At 49.9% G+C, this 24,340-nt stretch overlaps 38 non-coding genes and 4 pseudogenes across 38 annotated transcripts; all 42 read left to right on the plus strand.

The window, feature by feature from the left end:
- Positions 1-293: 293 nt before the first annotated feature.
- Positions 294-457, plus strand: LOC135009835 (U1 spliceosomal RNA). The gene has a single exon (XR_010209332.1). It is a non-coding gene; the product is annotated as a U1 spliceosomal RNA (small nuclear RNA).
- Positions 458-609: 152 nt separating this feature from the next.
- LOC135009673 (U1 spliceosomal RNA) lies at positions 610-761 on the plus strand (annotated as a pseudogene).
- Positions 762-1,444: 683 nt separating this feature from the next.
- Positions 1,445-1,608, plus strand: LOC135009550 (U1 spliceosomal RNA). The gene has a single exon (XR_010209089.1). It is a non-coding gene; the product is annotated as a U1 spliceosomal RNA (small nuclear RNA).
- Positions 1,609-1,761: 153 nt separating this feature from the next.
- On the plus strand, positions 1,762-1,924 carry LOC135009614 (U1 spliceosomal RNA). The gene has a single exon (XR_010209148.1). It is a non-coding gene; the product is annotated as a U1 spliceosomal RNA (small nuclear RNA).
- A 615-nt stretch (positions 1,925-2,539) lies between these two features.
- On the plus strand, positions 2,540-2,703 carry LOC135009665 (U1 spliceosomal RNA). Its single transcript, XR_010209189.1, has one exon. It is a non-coding gene; the product is annotated as a U1 spliceosomal RNA (small nuclear RNA).
- Positions 2,704-2,855: 152 nt separating this feature from the next.
- LOC135009639 (U1 spliceosomal RNA) lies at positions 2,856-2,997 on the plus strand (annotated as a pseudogene).
- Positions 2,998-3,691: 694 nt separating this feature from the next.
- LOC135009501 (U1 spliceosomal RNA) lies at positions 3,692-3,855 on the plus strand. The gene has a single exon (XR_010209042.1). It is a non-coding gene; the product is annotated as a U1 spliceosomal RNA (small nuclear RNA).
- A 152-nt stretch (positions 3,856-4,007) lies between these two features.
- LOC135009609 (U1 spliceosomal RNA) lies at positions 4,008-4,171 on the plus strand. The gene has a single exon (XR_010209143.1). It is a non-coding gene; the product is annotated as a U1 spliceosomal RNA (small nuclear RNA).
- Positions 4,172-4,842: 671 nt separating this feature from the next.
- Positions 4,843-5,006, plus strand: LOC135009628 (U1 spliceosomal RNA). Its single transcript, XR_010209161.1, has one exon. It is a non-coding gene; the product is annotated as a U1 spliceosomal RNA (small nuclear RNA).
- A 152-nt stretch (positions 5,007-5,158) lies between these two features.
- Positions 5,159-5,321, plus strand: LOC135009714 (U1 spliceosomal RNA). Its single transcript, XR_010209220.1, has one exon. It is a non-coding gene; the product is annotated as a U1 spliceosomal RNA (small nuclear RNA).
- A 670-nt stretch (positions 5,322-5,991) lies between these two features.
- Positions 5,992-6,155, plus strand: LOC135009533 (U1 spliceosomal RNA). The gene has a single exon (XR_010209074.1). It is a non-coding gene; the product is annotated as a U1 spliceosomal RNA (small nuclear RNA).
- A 152-nt stretch (positions 6,156-6,307) lies between these two features.
- On the plus strand, positions 6,308-6,470 carry LOC135009637 (U1 spliceosomal RNA). Its single transcript, XR_010209166.1, has one exon. It is a non-coding gene; the product is annotated as a U1 spliceosomal RNA (small nuclear RNA).
- Positions 6,471-7,144: 674 nt separating this feature from the next.
- LOC135009499 (U1 spliceosomal RNA) lies at positions 7,145-7,308 on the plus strand. Its single transcript, XR_010209040.1, has one exon. It is a non-coding gene; the product is annotated as a U1 spliceosomal RNA (small nuclear RNA).
- Positions 7,309-7,460: 152 nt separating this feature from the next.
- LOC135009561 (U1 spliceosomal RNA) lies at positions 7,461-7,623 on the plus strand. Its single transcript, XR_010209100.1, has one exon. It is a non-coding gene; the product is annotated as a U1 spliceosomal RNA (small nuclear RNA).
- A 674-nt stretch (positions 7,624-8,297) lies between these two features.
- LOC135009523 (U1 spliceosomal RNA) lies at positions 8,298-8,461 on the plus strand. Its single transcript, XR_010209064.1, has one exon. It is a non-coding gene; the product is annotated as a U1 spliceosomal RNA (small nuclear RNA).
- A 152-nt stretch (positions 8,462-8,613) lies between these two features.
- On the plus strand, positions 8,614-8,776 carry LOC135009600 (U1 spliceosomal RNA). Its single transcript, XR_010209134.1, has one exon. It is a non-coding gene; the product is annotated as a U1 spliceosomal RNA (small nuclear RNA).
- A 674-nt stretch (positions 8,777-9,450) lies between these two features.
- Positions 9,451-9,614, plus strand: LOC135009517 (U1 spliceosomal RNA). The gene has a single exon (XR_010209059.1). It is a non-coding gene; the product is annotated as a U1 spliceosomal RNA (small nuclear RNA).
- A 152-nt stretch (positions 9,615-9,766) lies between these two features.
- Positions 9,767-9,929, plus strand: LOC135009562 (U1 spliceosomal RNA). Its single transcript, XR_010209101.1, has one exon. It is a non-coding gene; the product is annotated as a U1 spliceosomal RNA (small nuclear RNA).
- Positions 9,930-10,603: 674 nt separating this feature from the next.
- LOC135009454 (U1 spliceosomal RNA) lies at positions 10,604-10,767 on the plus strand. The gene has a single exon (XR_010208996.1). It is a non-coding gene; the product is annotated as a U1 spliceosomal RNA (small nuclear RNA).
- A 152-nt stretch (positions 10,768-10,919) lies between these two features.
- LOC135009656 (U1 spliceosomal RNA) lies at positions 10,920-11,082 on the plus strand. The gene has a single exon (XR_010209181.1). It is a non-coding gene; the product is annotated as a U1 spliceosomal RNA (small nuclear RNA).
- Positions 11,083-11,753: 671 nt separating this feature from the next.
- On the plus strand, positions 11,754-11,917 carry LOC135009512 (U1 spliceosomal RNA). The gene has a single exon (XR_010209053.1). It is a non-coding gene; the product is annotated as a U1 spliceosomal RNA (small nuclear RNA).
- A 152-nt stretch (positions 11,918-12,069) lies between these two features.
- On the plus strand, positions 12,070-12,232 carry LOC135009574 (U1 spliceosomal RNA). Its single transcript, XR_010209113.1, has one exon. It is a non-coding gene; the product is annotated as a U1 spliceosomal RNA (small nuclear RNA).
- Positions 12,233-12,906: 674 nt separating this feature from the next.
- Positions 12,907-13,070, plus strand: LOC135009514 (U1 spliceosomal RNA). The gene has a single exon (XR_010209055.1). It is a non-coding gene; the product is annotated as a U1 spliceosomal RNA (small nuclear RNA).
- A 152-nt stretch (positions 13,071-13,222) lies between these two features.
- Positions 13,223-13,363, plus strand: LOC135009691 (U1 spliceosomal RNA; annotated as a pseudogene).
- Positions 13,364-14,057: 694 nt separating this feature from the next.
- Positions 14,058-14,221, plus strand: LOC135009428 (U1 spliceosomal RNA). Its single transcript, XR_010208970.1, has one exon. It is a non-coding gene; the product is annotated as a U1 spliceosomal RNA (small nuclear RNA).
- A 152-nt stretch (positions 14,222-14,373) lies between these two features.
- LOC135009715 (U1 spliceosomal RNA) lies at positions 14,374-14,536 on the plus strand. The gene has a single exon (XR_010209221.1). It is a non-coding gene; the product is annotated as a U1 spliceosomal RNA (small nuclear RNA).
- Positions 14,537-15,206: 670 nt separating this feature from the next.
- On the plus strand, positions 15,207-15,370 carry LOC135009534 (U1 spliceosomal RNA). Its single transcript, XR_010209075.1, has one exon. It is a non-coding gene; the product is annotated as a U1 spliceosomal RNA (small nuclear RNA).
- A 152-nt stretch (positions 15,371-15,522) lies between these two features.
- On the plus strand, positions 15,523-15,685 carry LOC135009638 (U1 spliceosomal RNA). Its single transcript, XR_010209167.1, has one exon. It is a non-coding gene; the product is annotated as a U1 spliceosomal RNA (small nuclear RNA).
- Positions 15,686-16,359: 674 nt separating this feature from the next.
- On the plus strand, positions 16,360-16,523 carry LOC135009500 (U1 spliceosomal RNA). Its single transcript, XR_010209041.1, has one exon. It is a non-coding gene; the product is annotated as a U1 spliceosomal RNA (small nuclear RNA).
- A 152-nt stretch (positions 16,524-16,675) lies between these two features.
- On the plus strand, positions 16,676-16,838 carry LOC135009563 (U1 spliceosomal RNA). Its single transcript, XR_010209102.1, has one exon. It is a non-coding gene; the product is annotated as a U1 spliceosomal RNA (small nuclear RNA).
- Positions 16,839-17,512: 674 nt separating this feature from the next.
- LOC135009524 (U1 spliceosomal RNA) lies at positions 17,513-17,676 on the plus strand. The gene has a single exon (XR_010209065.1). It is a non-coding gene; the product is annotated as a U1 spliceosomal RNA (small nuclear RNA).
- Positions 17,677-17,828: 152 nt separating this feature from the next.
- On the plus strand, positions 17,829-17,991 carry LOC135009601 (U1 spliceosomal RNA). Its single transcript, XR_010209135.1, has one exon. It is a non-coding gene; the product is annotated as a U1 spliceosomal RNA (small nuclear RNA).
- A 674-nt stretch (positions 17,992-18,665) lies between these two features.
- Positions 18,666-18,829, plus strand: LOC135009518 (U1 spliceosomal RNA). The gene has a single exon (XR_010209060.1). It is a non-coding gene; the product is annotated as a U1 spliceosomal RNA (small nuclear RNA).
- A 152-nt stretch (positions 18,830-18,981) lies between these two features.
- On the plus strand, positions 18,982-19,144 carry LOC135009564 (U1 spliceosomal RNA). Its single transcript, XR_010209103.1, has one exon. It is a non-coding gene; the product is annotated as a U1 spliceosomal RNA (small nuclear RNA).
- Positions 19,145-19,818: 674 nt separating this feature from the next.
- LOC135009455 (U1 spliceosomal RNA) lies at positions 19,819-19,982 on the plus strand. The gene has a single exon (XR_010208997.1). It is a non-coding gene; the product is annotated as a U1 spliceosomal RNA (small nuclear RNA).
- Positions 19,983-20,134: 152 nt separating this feature from the next.
- Positions 20,135-20,297, plus strand: LOC135009657 (U1 spliceosomal RNA). The gene has a single exon (XR_010209182.1). It is a non-coding gene; the product is annotated as a U1 spliceosomal RNA (small nuclear RNA).
- A 671-nt stretch (positions 20,298-20,968) lies between these two features.
- Positions 20,969-21,132, plus strand: LOC135009515 (U1 spliceosomal RNA). The gene has a single exon (XR_010209057.1). It is a non-coding gene; the product is annotated as a U1 spliceosomal RNA (small nuclear RNA).
- Positions 21,133-21,284: 152 nt separating this feature from the next.
- Positions 21,285-21,447, plus strand: LOC135009575 (U1 spliceosomal RNA). Its single transcript, XR_010209114.1, has one exon. It is a non-coding gene; the product is annotated as a U1 spliceosomal RNA (small nuclear RNA).
- A 674-nt stretch (positions 21,448-22,121) lies between these two features.
- On the plus strand, positions 22,122-22,285 carry LOC135009516 (U1 spliceosomal RNA). Its single transcript, XR_010209058.1, has one exon. It is a non-coding gene; the product is annotated as a U1 spliceosomal RNA (small nuclear RNA).
- Positions 22,286-22,437: 152 nt separating this feature from the next.
- LOC135009693 (U1 spliceosomal RNA) lies at positions 22,438-22,578 on the plus strand (annotated as a pseudogene).
- Positions 22,579-23,272: 694 nt separating this feature from the next.
- Positions 23,273-23,436, plus strand: LOC135009474 (U1 spliceosomal RNA). Its single transcript, XR_010209016.1, has one exon. It is a non-coding gene; the product is annotated as a U1 spliceosomal RNA (small nuclear RNA).
- A 152-nt stretch (positions 23,437-23,588) lies between these two features.
- On the plus strand, positions 23,589-23,751 carry LOC135009565 (U1 spliceosomal RNA). The gene has a single exon (XR_010209104.1). It is a non-coding gene; the product is annotated as a U1 spliceosomal RNA (small nuclear RNA).
- Positions 23,752-24,340: the final 589 nt, after the last annotated feature.

Consider the following 24,340-nt stretch of genomic DNA (forward strand, 5'->3'; position numbering starts at 1 on the left):
ACGAGGGTTGAAGCCAACTTTGACCCACTGCTTGGATGGCATCACCATATGCAAATCCATCTGCTGCAGGCCTTCCCCCAGGAATGCTTGCACTAGTTGTTGCATTTGGTTTGTTGTTTGGGGGTGCTTCAGTATTAGGCAGCCTTCTGCCCTCCCATGTTCATCTGAAAATATGTGTTCTCCCTGCAGTTGTTGTCCCCAGATGAGAGTTCCCTTGTGCTGCCTCAGTTGAATCTCCTTTACTTGACAGAGATGTGCCTGAGCAGCGGCCCTCCCCAGCCCTATCCCAAATCATACTTATTTTGCATAGGAGAGACCATGGTCTTGAAGATTGTTCTCCCAGGGTGAGGTTCATTCATTGCATTCTGGGTATGCTGACCCCTGTGATTTCCCCAAATGTGGGAAACTCAACTGCATTATTTGTGGTAGTGGGGGACTGTGTTTGTGCTTTCCTCTGGTCTGCTCTGGTAAAAGTCAGATTTCTTTGTTTCAGATCTTCCTCTAGCCTTGTTCTTCTTTCGAGAGTTCCCTTGTGCTGCCTCAGTTGGATCTCCTTCACTTGACAGGGGGGTGCCCGTGCAGCGACTCTCCCCAGCTCTAGCCCAACTTCTACTTACCTGCCAGGTGAGATGCTATAATCATGAAGGTGCTTCTCCCAGGGCAAGGCTCACCCATTGCACTCTGGATGTGCTGCCCCTGCGATTTCCCCAAATGTGGGAAACTTGACTGCATAATTTGTGTTTCCCCTGGTCGGCTCTGGTATAATTCAGATCTCTTTGTCTCAGGTCTCTCTCCAGCCTAGTTTGCTGTCTGTTTCCACTTCTCTTTTCTTAAGCCGCTCCATTCTATGGCCTTGCGCACTATCCTTACTTCTCCCGTCTGCTTACTTTGTGCCTTCCAATGCACAATGCAAACTACAGGTAGTGCTGCAGGGCCCACACCCTTTTACTTGCCGTACAGAGCAGCTCTGGAGCAGTTACAGTGCCCAGCTAATGCAAGAAATCAGCTTGAATGCTTCAGGGGCTGGGGCATAGCCAACATGAGCCCCACACCGAAGGAGGGTGGAGGTGTTTAATGCGAACTAGGGGTCATCCAAGCGCCGCAAAAGGCCGCCATGCCCTGCACGCCCCTTTTCTCTTTTCATATAAAGACGAGGGTTGAAGCCAACTTTGACCCACTGCTTTGGATGACATCACCATATGCAAATCCATCTGCTGCAGGCCTTCCCCCAGGAATGCTTGCACTAGTTGTTGCATTTGGTTTGTTGTTTGGGGGTGCTTCAGTATTAGGCAGCCTTCTGCCCTCCCATGTTCATCTGAAAATATGTGTTCTCCCTGCAGTTGTTGTCCCCAGATGAGAGTTCCTTTATGCTGCCTCAGTTGAATCTCCTTTACTTGACAGAGATGTGCCTGAGAAGCGGCCCTCCCCAGCCCTATCCCAAATCATACTTATTTTGCATAGGAGAGACCATGGTCATGAAGATTATTCTCCCAGTATGAGGTTCATTCATTGCATTCTGGGTATGCTGACCCCTGTGATTTCCCCAAATGTGGGAAACTCGACAGCATTATTTGTGGTAGTGGGGGACTGTGTTTGTGTTTTCCTCTGGTCAGCTCTGGTAAAAGTCAGATTTCTTTGTCTCAGATCTTCCTCTAGCCTTGTTCTTCTTTCGAGAATTCCCTTGTGCTGCCTCAGTTGGATCTCCTTCACTTGACAGGGGGGGTACCCGAGCAGCGACCCTCCCCAGCTCTAGCCCAACTCCTACTTACCTGCCAGGTGAGATACTATGATCACGTAGGTGCTTCTCCCAGGGCAAGGCTCACCCATTGCACTCTGGGTGTGCTGCTCCTGCGATTTCCCCAAATGTGGGAAACTTGACTGCATAATTTGTGTTTCCCCTGGTCGGCTCTCGTATAATTCAGATCTCTTTGTCTCAGGTCTCTCTCCTGCCTAGTTTGCTGTCTGTTTCCACTTCTCTTTTCTTAAGTGCCTTCCAATGCACAATGCAAACTACAGGTAGTGCTGCAGGGCCCACACCCTTTTACTTGCCTTACAGAGCAGCTCTGGAGCTGTTACAGTGCCCAGCTGCTGCAAGAAATCAGCTTGAATACTTCAGGGGCTGGGGCATAGCCAACATGAGCCCCACACCGAAGGAGAATGGAGGTGTTTAATGCGAACTAGGGGTCATCCAAGCACCGCAAAAGGCCGCCATGCCCTGCATAACCCTTTTTTCTTTGCATATGCAGATGAGGGTTCCAGCCAACTTTGGCCCACTGCTTGGATGACATCACCGTATGCAAATCCGTCTTCTGCAGACCTTCTCCCAGGAATGCTTTTACTAGTTGTTGCATTTGGTTTGTTGTTTGGGGGTGCTTCAGTATTAGGCAGCCTTCTGCCCTCCCATGTTCATCTGAAAATATGTGTTCTCCCTGCAGTTGTTGTCCCCAGATGAGAGTTCCCTTGTGCTGCCTCAGTTGAATCTCCTTTACTTGACAGAGATGTGCCTGAGCAGCGGCCCTCCCCAGCCCTATCCCAAATCATACTTATTTTGCATAGGAGATACCATGGTCATGAAGATTGTTCTCCCAGGGTTAGGTTCATTCATTGCATTCTGGGTATGCTGACCCCTGTGATTTCCCCAAATGTGGGAAACTCAACTGCATTATTTGTGGTAGTGGGGGACTGTGTTTGTGCTTTCCTCTGGTCAGCTCTGGTAAAAGTCAGATTTCTTTGTCTCAGATCTTCCTCTAGCCTTGTTCTTCTTTCGAGAGTTCCCTTGTGTTGCCTCAGTTGGATCTCCTTCACTTGACAGGGGGGTGCCCGAGCAGCGACCCTCCCCAGCTCTAGCCCAACTCCTACTTACCTGCCAGGTGAGATACTATGATCATGTAGGTGCTTCTCCCAGGGCAAGGCTCACCCATTGCACTCTGGGTGTGCTGCCCCTGCGATTTCCCCAAATGTGGGAAACTTGACTGCATAATTTGTGTTTCCCCTGGTCGGCTCTCATATAATTCAGATCTCTTTGTCTCAGGTCTCTCTCCAGCCTAGTTTGCTGTCTGTTTCCACTTCTTTTTTCTTGAGCCCCTCCCTTCTATACCCTTGTGGACTCTCTTGACTTCTCCTCCTGTCTGCTTACTTTGTGCCTTCCAACGCACAATGCAAACTACAGGTAGTGCTGCAGGGCCCACACCCTTTTACTTGCCTTTCAGAGCAGCTCTGGAGCTGTTACAGTGCCCAGCTGCTGCAAGAAATCAGCTTGAATGCTTCAGGGGCTGGGGCATAGCCAACATGAGCCCCACACCGACGGAAGGTGGAGGTGTTTAATGCGAACTAAGGGTCATCCAAGCGCCGCAAAAGGCCGCCATGCCCTGCATACCCCTTTTCTCTTTTCATATGCAGATGAGGGTTCCAGCCAACTTTGGCCCACTGCTTGGATGACATCACCGTATGCAAATCCGTCTTCTGCAGACCTTCCCCCAGGAATGCTTGTACTATTTGTTGCATTTGGTTTGTTGTTTGGGGTGCTTCAGTATTAGGCAGCCTTCTGCTCTCCCATGTTCATCTGAAAATATGTGTTCTCCCTGCAGTTGTTGTCCCCAGATGAGAGTTCCCTTGTGCTGCCTCAGTTGAATCTCCTTTACTTGACAGAGATGTGCCTGAGCAGCGGCCCTCCCCAGCCCTATCCCAAATCATACTTATTTTGCATAGGAGATACCATGGTCATGAAGATTGTTCTCCCAGGGTGAGGTTCATTCATTGCATTCTGGGTATGCTGACCCCTGTGATTTCCCCAAATGTGGGAAACTCGACTGCATTATTTGTGGTAGTGGGGGACTGTGTTTGTGCTTTCCTCTGGTCAGCTCTGGTAAAAGTCAGATTTCTTTGTCTCAGATCTTCCTCTAGCCTTGTTCTCTTTTTGAGAGTTTCCTTGTGCTGCCTCAGTTGGATCTCCTTCACTTGACAGGGGGGTGCCCGAGCAGCGACCCTCCCCAGCTCAAGCCCAACTCCTACTTACCTGCCAGGTGAGATACTATGATCAGGAAGGTGCTTCTCCCAGGGCAAGGCTCACCCATTGCACTCTGGGTGTGCTGCTCCTACGATTTCCCCAAATGTGGGACACTTGATTGCATAATTTGTGTTTCCTCTGGTCGGCTACTCGTATAATTCAGATCTCTTTGTCTCAGGTCTCTCTTTAGCCTAGTTTGCTGTCTGTTTCCACTTCTCTTTTCTTGAGCCCCTGCCTTCTATGCCCTTGTGCACTCTCCTGACTTCTCCTGTCTGCTTATTTTGTGCCTTCCAACGCACAATGCAAACTACAGGTAGTGCTGCAGGGCCAACACCCTTTTACTTGCCTTACAGAGCAGCTCTGGAGCTGTTACAGTGCCCAGCTGCTGCAAGAAATCAGCTTGAATGCTTCAGGGGCTGGGGCATAGCCAACATGAGCCCCACACCGACGGAGGGTGGAGGTGTTTAATGCGAACTAAGGGTCATCCAAGCACCGCAAAAGGCCGCCATGCCCTGCATAACCCTTTTCTCTTTTCATATGCAGATGAGGGTTCCAGCCAACCTTGGCCCACTGCTTGGATGACATCACCGTATGCAAATCCGTCTTCTGCAGACCTTTTCCCAGGAATGCTTGTACTAGTTGTTGCATTTGGTTTGTTGTTTGGGGGTGCTTCAGTATTAGGCAGCCTTCTGCTCTCCCATTTTCATCTGAAAATATGTGTTCTCCCTGCTGTTGTTGTCCCCAGATGAGAGTTCCCTTGTGCTGCCTCAGTTGAATCTCCTTTACTTGACAGAGATGTGCCTGAGCAGCGGCCCTCCCCAGCCCTATCCCAAATCATACTTATTTTGCATAGGAGATACCATTATCATGAAGATTGTTCTCCCAGGGTGAGGTTCATTCATTGCATTCTGGGTATGCTGACCCCTGTGATTTCCCCAAATGTGGGAAACTCGATTGCATTATTTGTGGTAGTGGGGGACTGTGTTTGTGCTTTCCTCTGGTCAGCTCTGGTAAAAGTCAGATTTCTTTGTCTCAGATCTTCCTCTAGCCTTGTTCTTTTTTCGAGAGTTTCCTTGTGCTGCCTCAGATGGATCTCCTTCACTTGGCAGGGGGGTGCCCGAACAGCGACCCTCCCCAGCTCTAGCCCAACTCCTACTTACCTGCCAGGTGAGATACTATGATCAGGAAGGTGCTTCTCCCAGGGCAAGGCTCACCCAATGCACTCTGGGTGTGCTGCTCCTAAGATTTCCCCAAATGTGGGACACTTGATTACATAATTTGTGTTTCCTCTGGTCGGCTCTCGTATAATTCAGATCTCTTTGTCTCAGGTCTCTCTCCAGCCTAGTTTGCTGTCTGTTTCCACTTCTCTTTTCTTGAGCCGCTCCCTTCTATGCCCTTGTGCACTATCCTGACTTCCCCGTCTGCTTACTTTGTGCCTTCCAACGCACAATGCAAACTACAGGTAGTGCTGCAGGGCCCACACCCTTTTACTTGCTTTACAGAGCAGCTCTGGAGCTGTTACAGTGCCCAGCTGCTGCAAGAAATCAGCTTGAATGCTTCAGGGGCTGGGGCATAGCCAACATGAGCCCCACACCGAAGGAGGGTGGAGGTGTTTAATGCGAACTAGGGGTCATCCAAGCGCCGCAAAAGGCCGCCATGCCCTGCACACCCCTTTTTTATTTTCATATGCAGACGAGGGTTGAAGCCAACTTTGACCCACTGCTTGGATGACATCACCATATGCAAATCCATCTGTGGCAGGCCTTCCCCCAGGAATGCTTGCACTAATTGTTGCATTTGGTTTGTTGTTTGGGGGTGCTTCAGTATTAGGCAGCCTTCTGCCCTCCCATGTTCATCTGAAAATATATGTTCTCCCTGCAGTTGTTGTCCCAAGATGAGAGTTCCCTTGTGCTGCCTCAGTTGAATCTCCTTTACTTGACAGAGATGTGCATGAGCAGCGGCCCTCCCCAGCCCTATTCCAAATCATACTTATTTTGCATAGGAGATACCATGGTCATGAAGATTTTTCTCCCAGGGTGAGGTTCATTCATTGCATTTTGGGTATGCTGACCGCTGTGATTTCCCCAAATGTGGGAAACTTGACTGCATTATTTGTGGTAGTGGGAGACTGTGTTTGTGCTTTCCTCTGGTCAGCTCTGGTAAAAGTCAGATTTCTTTGTCTCAGATTTTCCTTTAGCCTTGTTCTTCTTTCGAGAGTTCCCTTGTGCTGCCTCAGCTTGATCTCCTTCACTTTACAGGGGGGTACACGAGCAGCGACCCTCCCCAGCTCTAGCCCAACTCCTACTTACCTGCCAGGTGAGATACTATGATCATGAAGGTGCTTCTCCCATGGCAAGGCTCACCCATTGTACTCTGGGTGTGCTGCTCCTGCGATTTCCCCAAATGTGGGAAACTTGACTGCATAATTTGTGTTTCCCCTGGTCGGCTCTCGTATAATTCAGATCTCTTTGTCTCAGGTCTCTCTCCAGCCTAGTTTGCTGTCTGTTTCCACTTCTCTTTTCTTCAGCCGCTCCCTTCTATACCCTTGTGCACTATCCTGACTTCTCCTCCCGTCTGCTTACTTTGTGCCTTCCAATGCACAATGCAAACTACAGGTAGTGCTGCAGGGCCCACACCCTTTTACTTGCCTTACAGAGCAGCTCTGGAGCTGTTACAGTGCCCAACTCCTGCAAGAAATCAGCTTGAATGCTTCAAGGGCTGGGGCATAGCCAACATGAGCCCCACACCGAAGGAGGGTGGAGGTGTTTAATGCAAACAAGGGGTCAGACAAGCGCCGCAAAAGGCCACCATGCCCTGCACGCCCCTTTTCTGTTTTCATATGCAGACGAGGGTTGAAGCCAACTTTGACCCACTGCTTGGATGACATCACCATATGCAAATCCATCTGCGGCAGGCCTTCCCCCAGGAATGCTTGCACTAGTTGTTGCATTTGGTTTGTTGTTTGGGGGTGCTTCAGTATTAGGCAGCCTTCTGCCCTCCCATGTTCATCTGAAAATATGTGTTCTCCCTGCAGTTGTTGTCCCCAGATGAGAGTTCCCTTGTGCTGCCTCAGTTGAATCTCCTTAACTTGACAGAGATGTGCCTGAGCAGCGGCCCTCCCCAGCTCTATCCCAAATCATACTTATTTTGCATAGGAGATACCATGGTCATGAAGATTATTCTCCCAGGGTGAGGTTCATTCATTGCATTCTGGGTATGCTGACCCCTGTGATTTCCCCAAATGTGGGAAACTTGACTGCTTTATTTGTGGTAGTGGGGGACTGTGTTTGTGTTTTCCTCTGGTCAGCTCTGGTAAAAGTCAGATTTCTTTGTTTCAGATCTTCCTCTAGCCTTGTTCTTCTTTCGAGAGTTCCCTTGTGCTGCCTCAGTTGGATCTCCTTCACTTGACAGGGGGGTGCCCGAGCAGAGACCCTCCCCAGCTCTAGCCCAACTCCTACTTACCTGCCAGGTGAGATACTATGATCATGAAGGTGCTTCTCCCAGGGCAAGGCTCACCCATTGCACTCTGGGTGTGCTGCCCCTGCGATTTCCCCAAATGTGGGAAACTTGACTGCATAATTTGTGTTTCCCCTGGTCGGCTCTCGTATAATTCAGATCTCTTTGTCTCAGGTCTCTCTCCAGCCTAGTTTGCTGTCTGTTTCCACTTCTCTTTTCTTAAGCCGCTCCCTTCTATGCCCTTGCGCACTATCCTGACTTCTCCTCCTGTCTGCTTACTTTGTGCCTTCCAACGCACAATGCGAACTACAGGTAGTGCTGCAGGGCCCACACCCTTTTACTTGCCTTACAGAGCAGCTCTGGAGCTGTTACAGTGCCCAGCTGCTGCAAGAAATCAGCTTGAATGCTTCAGGGGCTGGGGCATAGCCAACATGAGCCCCACACCGAAGGAGGGTGGAGGTGTTTAATGCAAACAAGGGGTCAGACAAGCGCCGCAAAAGGCCACCATGCCCTGCACGCCCCTTTTCTCTTTTCATATGCAGACGAGGGTTGAAGCCAACTTTGACCCACTGCTTGGATGACATCACCATATGCAAATCCATCTGCGGCAGGCCTTCCCCCAGGAATGCTTGCACTAGTTGTTGCATTTGGTTTGTTGTTTGGGGGTGCTTCAGTATTAGGCAGCCTTCTGCCCTCCCATGTTCATCTGAAAATATATGTTCTCCCTGCAGTTGTTGTCCCCAGATGAGAGTTCCCTTGTGCTGCCTCAGTTGAATCTCCTTTACTTGATAGAGATGTGCATGAGCAGCGGCCCTCCCCAGCCCTATTCCAAATCATACTTATTTTGCATAGGAGATACCATGGTCATGAAGATTTTTCTCCCAGGGTGAGGTTCATTCATTGCATTTTGGGTATGCTGACCCCTGTGATTTCCCCAAATGTGGGAAACTTGACTGCATTATTTGTGGTAGTGGGAGGCTGTGTTTGTGATTTCTTCTGGTCAGCTCTGGTAAAAGTCAGATTTCTTAGTCTCAGATTTTCCTTTAGCCTTGTTCTTCTTTCGAGAGTTCCCTTGTGCTGCCTCAGTTGGATCTCCTTCACTTTACAGGGGGGTACCCGAGCAGCAACCCTCCCCAGCTCTAGACCAACTCCTACTTACCTGCCAGGTGAGATACTATGATCATGAAGGTGCTTCTCCCAGGGCAAGGCTCACCCATTGTACTCTGGGTGTGCTGCTCCTGCGATTTCCCCAAATGTGGGAAACTTGACTGCATAATTTGTGTTTCCCCTGGTCGGCTCTCGTATAATTCAGATCTCTTTGTCTCAGGTCTCTCTCCAGCCTAGTTTGCTGTCTGTTTCCACTTCTCTTTTCTTCAGCCGCTTCCTTCTATACCCTTGTGCACTATCCTGACTTCTCCTCCCGTCTGCTTACTTTGTGCCTTCCAATGCACAATGCAAACTACAGGTAGTGCTGCAGGGCCCACACCCTTTTACTTGCCTTACAGAGCAGCTCTGGAGCTGTTACAGTGCCCAGCTGCTGCAAGAAATCAGCTTGAATGCTTCAGGGGCTGGGGCATAGCCAACATGAGCCCCACACCGAAGGAGGGTGGAGGTGTTTAATGCAAACTAGGGGTCAGTCAAGCGCCGCAAAAGGCCACCATGCCCTGCACGCCCCTTTTCTGTTTTCATATGCAGACGAGGGTTGAAGCCAACTTTGACCCACTGCTTGGATGACATCACCATATGCAAATCCATCTGCGGCAGGCCTTCCCCCAGGAATGCTTGCACTAGTTGTTGCATTTGGTTTGTTGTTTGGGGGTGCTTCAGTATTAGGCAGCCTTCTGCCCTCCCATGTTCATCTGAAAATATGTGTTCTCCCTGCAGTTGTTGTCCCCAGATGAGAGTTCCCTTGTGCTGCCTCAGTTGAATCTCCTTAACTTGACAGAGATGTGCCTGAGCAGCGGCCCTCCCCAGCTCTATCCCAAATCATACTTATTTTGCATAGGAGATACCATGGTCATGAAGATTATTCTCCCAGGGTGAGGTTCATTCATTGCATTCTGGGTATGCTGACCCCTGTGATTTCCCCAAATGTGGGAAACTCGATTGCTTTATTTGTGGTGGTGGGGGACTGTGTTTGTGTTTTCTTCTGGTCAGCTCTGGTAAAAGTCAGATTTCTTTGTTTCAGATCTTCCTCTAGCCTTGTTCTTCTTTTGAGAGTTCCCTTGTGCTGCCTCAGTTGGATCTCCTTCTCTTAACAGGGGGGTGCCCGAGCAGCGACCCTCCCCAGCTCTAGCCCAACTCCTACTTACCTGCCAGGTGAGATACTATGATCATGAAGGTGCTTCTCCCAGGGCAAGGCTCACCCATTGCACTCTGGGTGTGCTGCCCCTGCGATTTCCCCAAATGTGGGAAACTTGACTGCATAATTTGTGTTTCCCCTGGTCGGCTCTCGTATAATTCAGATCTCTTTGTCTCAGATCTCTCTACAGCCTAGTTTGCTGTCTGTTTCCACTTCTCTTTTCTTCAGCCGCTCCCTTCTATACCCTTGTGCACTATCCTGACTTCTCCTCCCGTCTGCTTACTTTGTGCCTTCCAATGTACAATGCAAACTACAGGTAGTGCTGCAGGGCCCACACCCTTTTACTTGCCTTACAGAGCAGCTCTGGAGCTGTTACAGTGCCCAGCTGCTGCAAGAAATCTGCTTGAATGCTTCAGGGGATGGGGCATGGCCAACATGAGCCCCACACCAAAGGAGGGTGGAGGTGTTTAATGCGAACTAGGGGTCATCCAAGCACCGCAAAAGGCCGCCATGCCCTGCACGCCCCTTTTCTCTTTTCATATGCAGATGAGGGTTGAAGCCAACTTTGACCAACTGCTTGGATGACATCACCGTATGCAAATCCGTCTTCTGCAGAACTTCCCCCAGGAATGCTTGCACTAGTTGTTGCATTTGGTTTGTTGTTTGGGGGTGCTTCAGTATTAGGCAGCCTTCTGCCCTCCCATGTTCATCTAAAAATATGTGTTCTCCCTGCAGTTGTTGTCCCCAGATGAGAGTTCCCTTGTGCTGCCTCAGTTGAATCTCCTTTACTTGACAGAGATGTGCCTGAGCAGCGGCCCTCCCCAGCCCTATTCCAAATCATACTTATTTTGCATAGGAGATACCATGGTCATGAAGATTGTTCTCTCAGGGTGAGGTTCATTCATTGCATTTTGGGTATGCTGACCCCTGTGATTTCCCCAAATGTGGGAAACTTGACTGCATTATTTGTGGTAGTGGGGGACTGTGTTTGTGCTTTCCTCTGGTCAGCTCTGGTAAAAGTCAGATTTCTTTGTCTCATATTTTACTCTAGCCTTGTTCTTCTTTCGAGAGTTCCCTTGTGCTGCCTCAGTTGGATCTCCTTCACTTGACAGGGGGGTACCCGAGCAGCGACCCTCCCCAGCTCTAGCCCAAATCCTACTTACCTGCCAGGTGAGATACTATGATCATGAAGGTGCTTCGAACAGGGCAAGGCTCACCCATTGCACTCTGGGTGTGCTGCTCCTGCGATTTCCCCAAATGTGGGAAACTTGACTGCATAATTTGTGTTTCCCCTGGTCGGCTCTCGTATAATTCAGATCTCTTTGTCTCAGGTCTCTCTCCAGCCTAGTTTGCTGTCTGTTTCCACTTCTCTTTTCTTGAGCCGCTCCCTTCTATGCCCTTGCGCACTATCCTGACTTCTCCTCTCTGCTTACTTTGTGCCTTCCAACGCACAATGCGAACTACAGGTAGTGCTGCAGGGCCCACACCCTTTTACTTGCCTTACAGAGCAGCTCTGGAGCTGTTACAGTGCCCAGCTGCTGCAAGAAATCAGCTTGAATGCTTCAGGGGCTGGGGCATAGCCAACATGAGCCCCACACCGAAGGAGGGTGGAGGTGTTTAATGCGAACTAGGGGTCATCCAAGCGCCGCAAAAGGCCGCCATGCCCTGCACGCCCCTTTTCTCTTTTCATATGCAGACGAGGGTTGAAGCCAACTTTGACCCACTGCTTGGATGACATCACCATATGCAAATCCGTCTTCTGCAGAACTTCCCCCAGGAATGCTTGTACTAGTTGTTGCATTTGGTTTGTTGTTTGGGGGTGCTTCAGTATTAGGCAGCCTTCTGCCCTCCCATGTTCATCTGAAAATATGTGTTCTCCCTGCAGTTGTTGTCCCCAGATGAGAGTTCCCTTGTGCTGCCTCAGTTGAATCTCCTTTACTTGACAGAGATGTGCATGAGCAGCGGCCCTCCCCAGCCCTATTCCAAATCATACTTATTTTGCATAGGAGATACCATGGTCATGAAGATTGTTCTCCCAGGGTGAGGTTCATTCATTGCATTCTGGGTATGCTGACCTCTGTGATTTCCCCAAATGTGGGAAACGCGACTGCTTTATTTGTGGTAGTGGGGGACTGTGTTTGTGTTTTCCTCTGGTCAGCTCTGGTAAAAGTCAGATTTCTTTGTCTCATATTTTACTCTAGCCTTGTTCTTCTTTCGAGAGTTCCCTTGTGCTGCCTCAGTTGGATCTCCTTCACTTGACAGGGGGGTACCCGAGCAGCGACCCTCCCCAGCTCTAGCCCAAATCCTACTTACCTGCCAGGTGAGATACTATGATCATGAAGGTGCTTCTCCCAGGGCAAGGCTCACCCATTGCACTCTGGGTGTGCTGCTCCTGCGATTTCCCCAAATGTGGGAAACTTGACTGCATAATTTGTGTTTCCCCTGGTCGGCTCTCGTATAATTCAGATCTCTTTGTCTCAGGTCTCTCTCCAGCCTAGTTTGCTGTCTGTTTCCACTTCTCTTTTCTTGAGCCGCTCCCTTCTATGCCCTTGCGCACTATCCTGACTTCTCCTCCTCTCTGCTTACTTTGTGCCTTCCAACGCACAATGCGAACTACAGGTAGTGCTGCAGGGCCCACACCCTTTTACTTGCCTTACAGAGCAGCTCTGGAGCTGTTACAGTGCCCAGCTGCTGCAAGAAATCAGCTTGAATGCTTCAGGGGCTGGGGCATAGCCAACATGAGCCCCACACCGAAGGAGGGTGGAGGTGTTTAATGCGAACTAGGGGTCATCCAAGCGCCGCAAAAGGCCGCCATGCCCTGCACGCCCCTTTTCTCTTTTCATATGCAGACGAGGGTTGAAGCCAACTTTGACCCACTGCTTGGATGACATCACCATATGCAAATCCGTCTTCTGCAGAACTTCCCCCAGGAATGCTTGTACTAGTTGTTGCATTTGGTTTGTTGTTTGGGGGTGCTTCAGTATTAGGCAGCCTTCTGCCCTCCCATGTTCATCTGAAAATATGTGTTCTCCCTGCAGTTGTTGTCCCCAGATGAGAGTTCCCTTGTGCTGCCTCAGTTGAATCTCCTTTACTTGACAGAGATGTGCATGAGCAGCGGCCCTCCCCAGCCCTATTCCAAATCATACTTATTTTGCATAGGAGATACCATGGTCATGAAGATTGTTCTCCCAGGGTGAGGTTCATTCATTGCATTCTGGGTATGCTGACCTCTGTGATTTCCCCAAATGTGGGAAACGCGACTGCTTTATTTGTGGTAGTGGGGGACTGTGTTTGTGTTTTCCTCTGGTCAGCTCTGGTAAAAGTCAGATTTCTTTGTTTCAGATCTTCCTCTAGCCTTGTTCTTCTTTCGAGAGTTCCCTTGTGCTGCCTCAGTTGGATCTCCTTCACTTGACAGGGGGGTGCCCGAGCAGCGACCATCCCCAGCTCTAGCCCAACTCCTACTTACCTGCCAGGTGAGATACTATGATCATGAAGGTGATTCTCCCAGGGCAAGGCCCACCATTGCACTCTGGGTGTGCTGCCCCTGCGATTTCCCGAAATGTGGGAAACTTGACTGCATAATTTGTGTTTCCCCTGGTCGGCTCTCGTATAATTTAGATCTCTTTGTCTCAGGTCTCTCTCCAGCCTAGTTTGCTGTCTGTTTCCACTTCTTTTTTCTTGAGCCCCTCCCATCTATACCCTTGTGCACTATCCTGACTTCTCCTCCCGTCTGCTTACTTTGTGCCTTCCAATGCACAATGCAAACTACAGGTAGTGCTGCAGGGCCCACACCCTTTTACTTGCCTTACAGAGCAGCTCTGGAGCTGTTACAGTGCCCAGCTGCTGCAAGAAATCAGCTTGAATGCTTCAGGGGCTGGGGCATAGCCAACATGAGCCCCACACCGAAGGAGGGTGGAGGTGTTTAATGCAAACTAGGGGTCAGCCAAGCGCCGCAAAAGGCCACCATGCCCTGCACGCCCCTTTTCTCTTTTCATATGCAGACGAGGGTTGAAGCCAACTTTGACCCACTGCTTGGATGACATCACCATATGCAAATCCATCTGCGGCAGGCCTTCCCCCAGGAATGCTTGCACTAGTTGTTGCATTTGGTTTGTTGTTTGGGGGTGCTTCAGTATTAGGCAGCCTTCTGCCCTCCATGTTCATCTGAAAATATGTGTTCTCCCTGCAGTTGTTATCCCCAGATGAGAGTTCCCTTGTGCTGCCTCAGTTGAATCTCCTTTACTTGACAGAGATGTGCCTGAGCAGCGGCCCTCCCCAGCTCTATCCCAAATCATACTTATTTTGCATAGGAGATACCATGGTCATGAAGATTATTCTCCCAGGGTGAGGTTCATTCATTGCATTCTGGGTATGCTGACCCCTGTGATTTCCCCAAATGTGGGAAACTCGATTGCATTATTTGTGGTAGTGGGGGACTGTGTTTGTGCTTTCCTCTGGTCAGCTCTGGTAAAAGTCAGATTTCTTTGTCTCAGATCTTCCTCTAGCCTTGTTCTTTTTTCGAGAGTTTCCTTGTGCTGCCTCAGATGGATCTCCTTCACTTGGCAGGGGGGTGCCCGAACAGCGACCCTCCCCAGCTCTAGCCCAACTCCTACTTACCTGCCAGGTGAGATACTATGATCAGGAAGGTGCTTCTCCCAGGGCAAGGCTCACCCAATGCACTCTGGGTGTGCTGCTCCTAAGATTTCCCCAAATGTGGGACACTTGATTACATAATTTGTGTTTCCTCTGGTCGGCTCTCGTATAATTCAGATCTCTTTGTCTCAGGTCTCTCTCCAGCCTAGTTTGCTGTCTGTTTCCACTTCTCTTTTCTTGAGCCGCTCCCTTCTATGCCCTTGTGCACTATCCTGACTTCCCCGTCTGCTTACTTTGTGCCTTCCAACGCACAATGCAAACTACAGGTAGTGCTGCAGGGCCCACACCCTTTTACTTGCTTTACAGAGCAGCTCTGGAGCTGTTACAGTGCCCAGCTGCTGCAAGAAATCAGCTTGAATGCTTCAGGGGCTGGGGCATAGCCAACATGAGCCCCACACCGAAGGAGGGTGGAGGTGTTTAATGCGAACTAGGGGTCATCCAAGCGCCGCAAAAGGCCGCCATGCCCTGCACACCCCTTTTTTATTTTCATATGCAGACGAGGGTTGAAGCCAACTTTGACCCACTGCTTGGATGACATCACCATATGCAAATCCATCTGTGGCAGGCCTTCCCCCAGGAATGCTTGCACTAATTGTTGCATTTGGTTTGTTGTTTGGGGGTGCTTCAGTATTAGGCAGCCTTCTGCCCTCCCATGTTCATCTGAAAATATATGTTCTCCCTGCAGTTGTTGTCCCAAGATGAGAGTTCCCTTGTGCTGCCTCAGTTGAATCTCCTTTACTTGACAGAGATGTGCATGAGCAGCGGCCCTCCCCAGCCCTATTCCAAATCATACTTATTTTGCATAGGAGATACCATGGTCATGAAGATTTTTCTCCCAGGGTGAGGTTCATTCATTGCATTTTGGGTATGCTGACCGCTGTGATTTCCCCAAATGTGGGAAACTTGACTGCATTATTTGTGGTAGTGGGAGACTGTGTTTGTGCTTTCCTCTGGTCAGCTCTGGTAAAAGTCAGATTTCTTTGTCTCAGATTTTCCTTTAGCCTTGTTCTTCTTTCGAGAGTTCCCTTGTGCTGCCTCAGCTTGATCTCCTTCACTTTACAGGGGGGTACACGAGCAGCGACCCTCCCCAGCTCTAGCCCAACTCCTACTTACCTGCCAGGTGAGATACTATGATCATGAAGGTGCTTCTCCCATGGCAAGGCTCACCCATTGTACTCTGGGTGTGCTGCTCCTGCGATTTCCCCAAATGTGGGAAACTTGACTGCATAATTTGTGTTTCCCCTGGTCGGCTCTCGTATAATTCAGATCTCTTTGTCTCAGGTCTCTCTCCAGCCTAGTTTGCTGTCTGTTTCCACTTCTCTTTTCTTCAGCCGCTCCCTTCTATACCCTTGTGCACTATCCTGACTTCTCCTCCCGTCTGCTTACTTTGTGCCTTCCAATGCACAATGCAAACTACAGGTAGTGCTGCAGGGCCCACACCCTTTTACTTGCCTTACAGAGCAGCTCTGGAGCTGTTACAGTGCCCAACTCCTGCAAGAAATCAGCTTGAATGCTTCAAGGGCTGGGGCATAGCCAACATGAGCCCCACACCGAAGGAGGGTGGAGGTGTTTAATGCAAACAAGGGGTCAGACAAGCGCCGCAAAAGGCCACCATGCCCTGCACGCCCCTTTTCTGTTTTCATATGCAGACGAGGGTTGAAGCCAACTTTGACCCACTGCTTGGATGACATCACCATATGCAAATCCATCTGCGGCAGGCCTTCCCCCAGGAATGCTTGCACTAGTTGTTGCATTTGGTTTGTTGTTTGGGGGTGCTTCAGTATTAGGCAGCCTTCTGCCCTCCCATGTTCATCTGAAAATATGTGTTCTCCCTGCAGTTGTTGTCCCCAGATGAGAGTTCCCTTGTGCTGCCTCAGTTGAATCTCCTTAACTTGACAGAGATGTGCCTGAGCAGCGGCCCTCCCCAGCTCTATCCCAAATCATACTTATTTTGCATAGGAGATACCATGGTCATGAAGATTATTCTCCCAGGGTGAGGTTCATTCATTGCATTCTGGGTATGCTGACCCCTGTGATTTCCCCAAATGTGGGAAACTTGACTGCTTTATTTGTGGTAGTGGGGGACTGTGTTTGTGTTTTCCTCTGGTCAGCTCTGGTAAAAGTCAGATTTCTTTGTTTCAGATCTTCCTCTAGCCTTGTTCTTCTTTCGAGAGTTCCCTTGTGCTGCCTCAGTTGGATCTCCTTCACTTGACAGGGGGGTGCCCGAGCAGAGACCCTCCCCAGCTCTAGCCCAACTCCTACTTACCTGCCAGGTGAGATACTATGATCATGAAGGTGCTTCTCCCAGGGCAAGGCTCACCCATTGCACTCTGGGTGTGCTGCCCCTGCGATTTCCCCAAATGTGGGAAACTTGACTGCATAATTTGTGTTTCCCCTGGTCGGCTCTCGTATAATTCAGATCTCTTTGTCTCAGGTCTCTCTCCAGCCTAGTTTGCTGTCTGTTTCCACTTCTCTTTTCTTAAGCCGCTCCCTTCTATGCCCTTGCGCACTATCCTGACTTCTCCTCCTGTCTGCTTACTTTGTGCCTTCCAACGCACAATGCGAACTACAGGTAGTGCTGCAGGGCCCACACCCTTTTACTTGCCTTACAGAGCAGCTCTGGAGCTGTTACAGTGCCCAGCTGCTGCAAGAAATCAGCTTGAATGCTTCAGGGGCTGGGGCATAGCCAACATGAGCCCCACACCGAAGGAGGGTGGAGGTGTTTAATGCAAACAAGGGGTCAGACAAGCGCCGCAAAAGGCCACCATGCCCTGCACGCCCCTTTTCTCTTTTCATATGCAGACGAGGGTTGAAGCCAACTTTGACCCACTGCTTGGATGACATCACCATATGCAAATCCATCTGCGGCAGGCCTTCCCCCAGGAATGCTTGCACTAGTTGTTGCATTTGGTTTGTTGTTTGGGGGTGCTTCAGTATTAGGCAGCCTTCTGCCCTCCCATGTTCATCTGAAAATATATGTTCTCCCTGCAGTTGTTGTCCCCAGATGAGAGTTCCCTTGTGCTGCCTCAGTTGAATCTCCTTTACTTGATAGAGATGTGCATGAGCAGCGGCCCTCCCCAGCCCTATTCCAAATCATACTTATTTTGCATAGGAGATACCATGGTCATGAAGATTTTTCTCCCAGGGTGAGGTTCATTCATTGCATTTTGGGTATGCTGACCCCTGTGATTTCCCCAAATGTGGGAAACTTGACTGCATTATTTGTGGTAGTGGGAGGCTGTGTTTGTGATTTCTTCTGGTCAGCTCTGGTAAAAGTCAGATTTCTTAGTCTCAGATTTTCCTTTAGCCTTGTTCTTCTTTCGAGAGTTCCCTTGTGCTGCCTCAGTTGGATCTCCTTCACTTTACAGGGGGGTACCCGAGCAGCAACCCTCCCCAGCTCTAGACCAACTCCTACTTACCTGCCAGGTGAGATACTATGATCATGAAGGTGCTTCTCCCAGGGCAAGGCTCACCCATTGTACTCTGGGTGTGCTGCTCCTGCGATTTCCCCAAATGTGGGAAACTTGACTGCATAATTTGTGTTTCCCCTGGTCGGCTCTCGTATAATTCAGATCTCTTTGTCTCAGGTCTCTCTCCAGCCTAGTTTGCTGTCTGTTTCCACTTCTCTTTTCTTCAGCCGCTTCCTTCTATACCCTTGTGCACTATCCTGACTTCTCCTCCCGTCTGCTTACTTTGTGCCTTCCAATGCACAATGCAAACTACAGGTAGTGCTGCAGGGCCCACACCCTTTTACTTGCCTTACAGAGCAGCTCTGGAGCTGTTACAGTGCCCAGCTGCTGCAAGAAATCAGCTTGAATGCTTCAGGGGCTGGGGCATAGCCAACATGAGCCCCACACCGAAGGAGGGTGGAGGTGTTTAATGCAAACTAGGGGTCAGTCAAGCGCCGCAAAAGGCCACCATGCCCTGCACGCCCCTTTTCTGTTTTCATATGCAGACGAGGGTTGAAGCCAACTTTGACCCACTGCTTGGATGACATCACCATATGCAAATCCATCTGCGGCAGGCCTTCCCCCAGGAATGCTTGCACTAGTTGTTGCATTTGGTTTGTTGTTTGGGGGTGCTTCAGTATTAGGCAGCCTTCTGCCCTCCCATGTTCATCTGAAAATATGTGTTCTCCCTGCAGTTGTTGTCCCCAGATGAGAGTTCCCTTGTGCTGCCTCAGTTGAATCTCCTTAACTTGACAGAGATGTGCCTGAGCAGCGGCCCTCCCCAGCTCTATCCCAAATCATACTTATTTTGCATAGGAGATACCATGGTCATGAAGATTATTCTCCCAGGGTGAGGTTCATTCATTGCATTCTGGGTATGCTGACCCCTGTGATTTCCCCAAATGTGGGAAACTCGATTGCTTTATTTGTGGTGGTGGGGGACTGTGTTTGTGTTTTCTTCTGGTCAGCTCTGGTAAAAGTCAGATTTCTTTGTTTCAGATCTTCCTCTAGCCTTGTTCTTCTTTTGAGAGTTCCCTTGTGCTGCCTCAGTTGGATCTCCTTCTCTTAACAGGGGGGTGCCCGAGCAGCGACCCTCCCCAGCTCTAGCCCAACTCCTACTTACCTGCCAGGTGAGATACTATGATCATGAAGGTGCTTCTCCCAGGGCAAGGCTCACCCATTGCACTCTGGGTGTGCTGCCCCTGCGATTTCCCCAAATGTGGGAAACTTGACTGCATAATTTGTGTTTCCCCTGGTCGGCTCTCGTATAATTCAGATCTCTTTGTCTCAGATCTCTCTACAGCCTAGTTTGCTGTCTGTTTCCACTTCTCTTTTCTTCAGCCGCTCCCTTCTATACCCTTGTGCACTATCCTGACTTCTCCTCCCGTCTGCTTACTTTGTGCCTTCCAATGTACAATGCAAACTACAGGTAGTGCTGCAGGGCCCACACCCTTTTACTTGCCTTACAGAGCAGCTCTGGAGCTGTTACAGTGCCCAGCTGCTGCAAGAAATCTGCTTGAATGCTTCAGGGGATGGGGCATGGCCAACATGAGCCCCACACCAAAGGAGGGTGGAGGTGTTTAATGCGAACTAGGGGTCATCCAAGCACCGCAAAAGGCCGCCATGCCCTGCACGCCCCTTTTCTCTTTTCATATGCAGATGAGGGTTGAAGCCAACTTTGACCAACTGCTTGGATGACATCACCGTATGCAAATCCGTCTTCTGCAGAACTTCCCCCAGGAATGCTTGCACTAGTTGTTGCATTTGGTTTGTTGTTTGGGGGTGCTTCAGTATTAGGCAGCCTTCTGCCCTCCCATGTTCATCTAAAAATATGTGTTCTCCCTGCAGTTGTTGTCCCCAGATGAGAGTTCCCTTGTGCTGCCTCAGTTGAATCTCCTTTACTTGACAGAGATGTGCCTGAGCAGCGGCCCTCCCCAGCCCTATTCCAAATCATACTTATTTTGCATAGGAGATACCATGGTCATGAAGATTGTTCTCTCAGGGTGAGGTTCATTCATTGCATTTTGGGTATGCTGACCCCTGTGATTTCCCCAAATGTGGGAAACTTGACTGCATTATTTGTGGTAGTGGGGGACTGTGTTTGTGCTTTCCTCTGGTCAGCTCTGGTAAAAGTCAGATTTCTTTGTCTCATATTTTACTCTAGCCTTGTTCTTCTTTCGAGAGTTCCCTTGTGCTGCCTCAGTTGGATCTCCTTCACTTGACAGGGGGGTACCCGAGCAGCGACCCTCCCCAGCTCTAGCCCAAATCCTACTTACCTGCCAGGTGAGATACTATGATCATGAAGGTGCTTCGAACAGGGCAAGGCTCACCCATTGCACTCTGGGTGTGCTGCTCCTGCGATTTCCCCAAATGTGGGAAACTTGACTGCATAATTTGTGTTTCCCCTGGTCGGCTCTCGTATAATTCAGATCTCTTTGTCTCAGGTCTCTCTCCAGCCTAGTTTGCTGTCTGTTTCCACTTCTCTTTTCTTGAGCCGCTCCCTTCTATGCCCTTGCGCACTATCCTGACTTCTCCTCTCTGCTTACTTTGTGCCTTCCAACGCACAATGCGAACTACAGGTAGTGCTGCAGGGCCCACACCCTTTTACTTGCCTTACAGAGCAGCTCTGGAGCTGTTACAGTGCCCAGCTGCTGCAAGAAATCAGCTTGAATGCTTCAGGGGCTGGGGCATAGCCAACATGAGCCCCACACCGAAGGAGGGTGGAGGTGTTTAATGCGAACTAGGGGTCATCCAAGCGCCGCAAAAGGCCGCCATGCCCTGCACGCCCCTTTTCTCTTTTCATATGCAGACGAGGGTTGAAGCCAACTTTGACCCACTGCTTGGATGACATCACCATATGCAAATCCGTCTTCTGCAGAACTTCCCCCAGGAATGCTTGTACTAGTTGTTGCATTTGGTTTGTTGTTTGGGGGTGCTTCAGTATTAGGCAGCCTTCTGCCCTCCCATGTTCATCTGAAAATATGTGTTCTCCCTGCAGTTGTTGTCCCCAGATGAGAGTTCCCTTGTGCTGCCTCAGTTGAATCTCCTTTACTTGACAGAGATGTGCATGAGCAGCGGCCCTCCCCAGCCCTATTCCAAATCATACTTATTTTGCATAGGAGATACCATGGTCATGAAGATTGTTCTCCCAGGGTGAGGTTCATTCATTGCATTCTGGGTATGCTGACCTCTGTGATTTCCCCAAATGTGGGAAACGCGACTGCTTTATTTGTGGTAGTGGGGGACTGTGTTTGTGTTTTCCTCTGGTCAGCTCTGGTAAAAGTCAGATTTCTTTGTCTCATATTTTACTCTAGCCTTGTTCTTCTTTCGAGAGTTCCCTTGTGCTGCCTCAGTTGGATCTCCTTCACTTGACAGGGGGGTACCCGAGCAGCGACCCTCCCCAGCTCTAGCCCAAATCCTACTTACCTGCCAGGTGAGATACTATGATCATGAAGGTGCTTCTCCCAGGGCAAGGCTCACCCATTGCACTCTGGGTGTGCTGCTCCTGCGATTTCCCCAAATGTGGGAAACTTGACTGCATAATTTGTGTTTCCCCTGGTCGGCTCTCGTATAATTCAGATCTCTTTGTCTCAGGTCTCTCTCCAGCCTAGTTTGCTGTCTGTTTCCACTTCTCTTTTCTTGAGCCGCTCCCTTCTATGCCCTTGCGCACTATCCTGACTTCTCCTCCTCTCTGCTTACTTTGTGCCTTCCAACGCACAATGCGAACTACAGGTAGTGCTGCAGGGCCCACACCCTTTTACTTGCCTTACAGAGCAGCTCTGGAGCTGTTACAGTGCCCAGCTGCTGCAAGAAATCAGCTTGAATGCTTCAGGGGCTGGGGCATAGCCAACATGAGCCCCACACCGAAGGAGGGTGGAGGTGTTTAATGCGAACTAGGGGTCATCCAAGCGCCGCAAAAGGCCGCCATGCCCTGCACGCCCCTTTTCTCTTTTCATATGCAGACGAGGGTTGAAGCCAACTTTGACCCACTGCTTGGATGACATCACCATATGCAAATCCGTCTTCTGCAGAACTTCCCCCAGGAATGCTTGTACTAGTTGTTGCATTTGGTTTGTTGTTTGGGGGTGCTTCAGTATTAGGCAGCCTTCTGCCCTCCCATGTTCATCTGAAAATATGTGTTCTCCCTGCAGTTGTTGTCCCCAGATGAGAGTTCCCTTGTGCTGCCTCAGTTGAATCTCCTTTACTTGACAGAGATGTGCATGAGCAGCGGCCCTCCCCAGCCCTATTCCAAATCATACTTATTTTGCATAGGAGATACCATGGTCATGAAGATTGTTCTCCCAGGGTGAGGTTCATTCATTGCATTCTGGGTATGCTGACCTCTGTGATTTCCCCAAATGTGGGAAACGCGACTGCTTTATTTGTGGTAGTGGGGGACTGTGTTTGTGTTTTCCTCTGGTCAGCTCTGGTAAAAGTCAGATTTCTTTGTTTCAGATCTTCCTCTAGCCTTGTTCTTCTTTCGAGAGTTCCCTTGTGCTGCCTCAGTTGGATCTCCTTCACTTGACAGGGGGGTGCCCGAGCAGCGACCATCCCCAGCTCTAGCCCAACTCCTACTTACCTGCCAGGTGAGATACTATGATCATGAAGGTGCTTCTCCCAGGGCAAGGCCCACCATTGCACTCTGGGTGTGCTGCCCCTGCGATTTCCCGAAATGTGGGAAACTTGACTGCATAATTTGTGTTTCCCCTGGTCGGCTCTCGTATAATTTAGATCTCTTTGTCTCAGGTCTCTCTCCAGCCTAGTTTGCTGTCTGTTTCCACTTCTTTTTTCTTGAGCCCCTCCCATCTATACCCTTGTGCACTATCCTGACTTCTCCTCCCGTCTGCTTACTTTGTGCCTTCCAATGCACAATGCAAACTACAGGTAGTGCTGCAGGGCCCACACCCTTTTACTTGCCTTACAGAGCAGCTCTGGAGCTGTTACAGTGCCCAGCTGCTGCAAGAAATCAGCTTGAATGCTTCAGGGGCTGGGGCATAGCCAACATGAGCCCCACACCGAAGGAGGGTGGAGGTGTTTAATGCAAACTAGGGGTCAGCCAAGCGCCGCAAAAGGCCACCATGCCCTGCACGCCCCTTTTCTCTTTTCATATGCAGACGAGGGTTGAAGCCAACTTTGACCCACTGCTTGGATGACATCACCATATGCAAATCCATCTGCGGCAGGCCTTCCCCCAGGAATGCTTGCACTAGTTGTTGCATTTGGTTTGTTGTTTGGGGGTGCTTCAGTATTAGGCAGCCTTCTGCCCTCCATGTTCATCTGAAAATATGTGTTCTCCCTGCAGTTGTTATCCCCAGATGAGAGTTCCCTTGTGCTGCCTCAGTTGAATCTCCTTTACTTGACAGAGATGTGCCTGAGCAGCGGCCCTCCCCAGCTCTATCCCAAATCATACTTATTTTGCATAGGAGATACCATGGTCATGAAGATTATTCTCCCAGGGTGAGGTTCATTCATTGCATTCTGGGTATGCTGACCCCTGTGATTTCCCCAAATGTGGGAAACTCGACTGCTTTATTTGTGGTAGTGGGGGACTGTGTTTGTGTTTTCCTCTGGTCAGCTCTGGTAAAAGTCAGATTTCTTTGTTTCAGATCTTCCTCTAGCCTTGTTCTTCTTTCGAGAGTTCCCTTGTGCTGCCTCAGTTGGATCTCCTTCACTTGACAGGGGGGTGCCCGAGCAGCGACCCTCCCCAGCTCTAGCCCAACTCCTACTTACCTGCCAGGTGAGATACTATGATCATGAAGGTGCTTCTCCCAGGGCAAGGCTCACCCATTGCACTCTGGGTGTGCTGCCCCTGCGATTTCCCCAAATGTGGGAAACTTGACTGCATAATTTGTGTTTCCCCTGGTCGGCTCTCGTATAATTCAGATCTCTTTGTCTCAGGTCTCTCTCCAGCCTAGTTTGCTGTCTGTTTCCACTTCTCTTTTCTTTAGCCGCTCCCTTCTATACCCTTGTGCACTATCCTGACTTCTCCTCCCGTCTGCTTACTTTGTGCCTTCCAATGCACAATGCAAACTACAGGTAGTGCTGCAGGGCCCACACCCTTTTACTTGCCTTACAGAGCAGCTCTGGAGCTGTTACAGTGCCCAGCTGCTGCAAGAAATCAGCTTGAATGCTTCAGGGGATGGGGCATGGCCAACATGAGCCCCACACCAAAGGAGGGTGGAGGAGTTTAATGCGAACTAGGGGTCATCCAAGCACCGCAAAAGGCCGCCAAGCCCTGCACGCCCCTTTTCTCTTTTCATATGCAGATGAGGGTTGAAGCCAACTTTGACCCACTGCTTGGATGACATCACCGTATGCAAATCCGTCTTCTGCAGAACTTCCCCCAGGAATGCTTGCACTAGTTGTTGCATTTGGTTTGTTGTTTGGGGGTGCTTCAGTATTAGGCAGCCTTCTGCCCTCCCATGTTCATCTGAAAATATGTGTTCTCCCTGCAGTTGTTGTCCCCAGATGAGA

The sequence above is a fragment of the Pseudophryne corroboree genome, unplaced genomic scaffold, assembly GCF_028390025.1.
Source record: "Pseudophryne corroboree isolate aPseCor3 unplaced genomic scaffold, aPseCor3.hap2 scaffold_227, whole genome shotgun sequence".
In the NCBI taxonomy this organism is placed as follows: Eukaryota; Metazoa; Chordata; class Amphibia; order Anura; family Myobatrachidae; genus Pseudophryne; species Pseudophryne corroboree.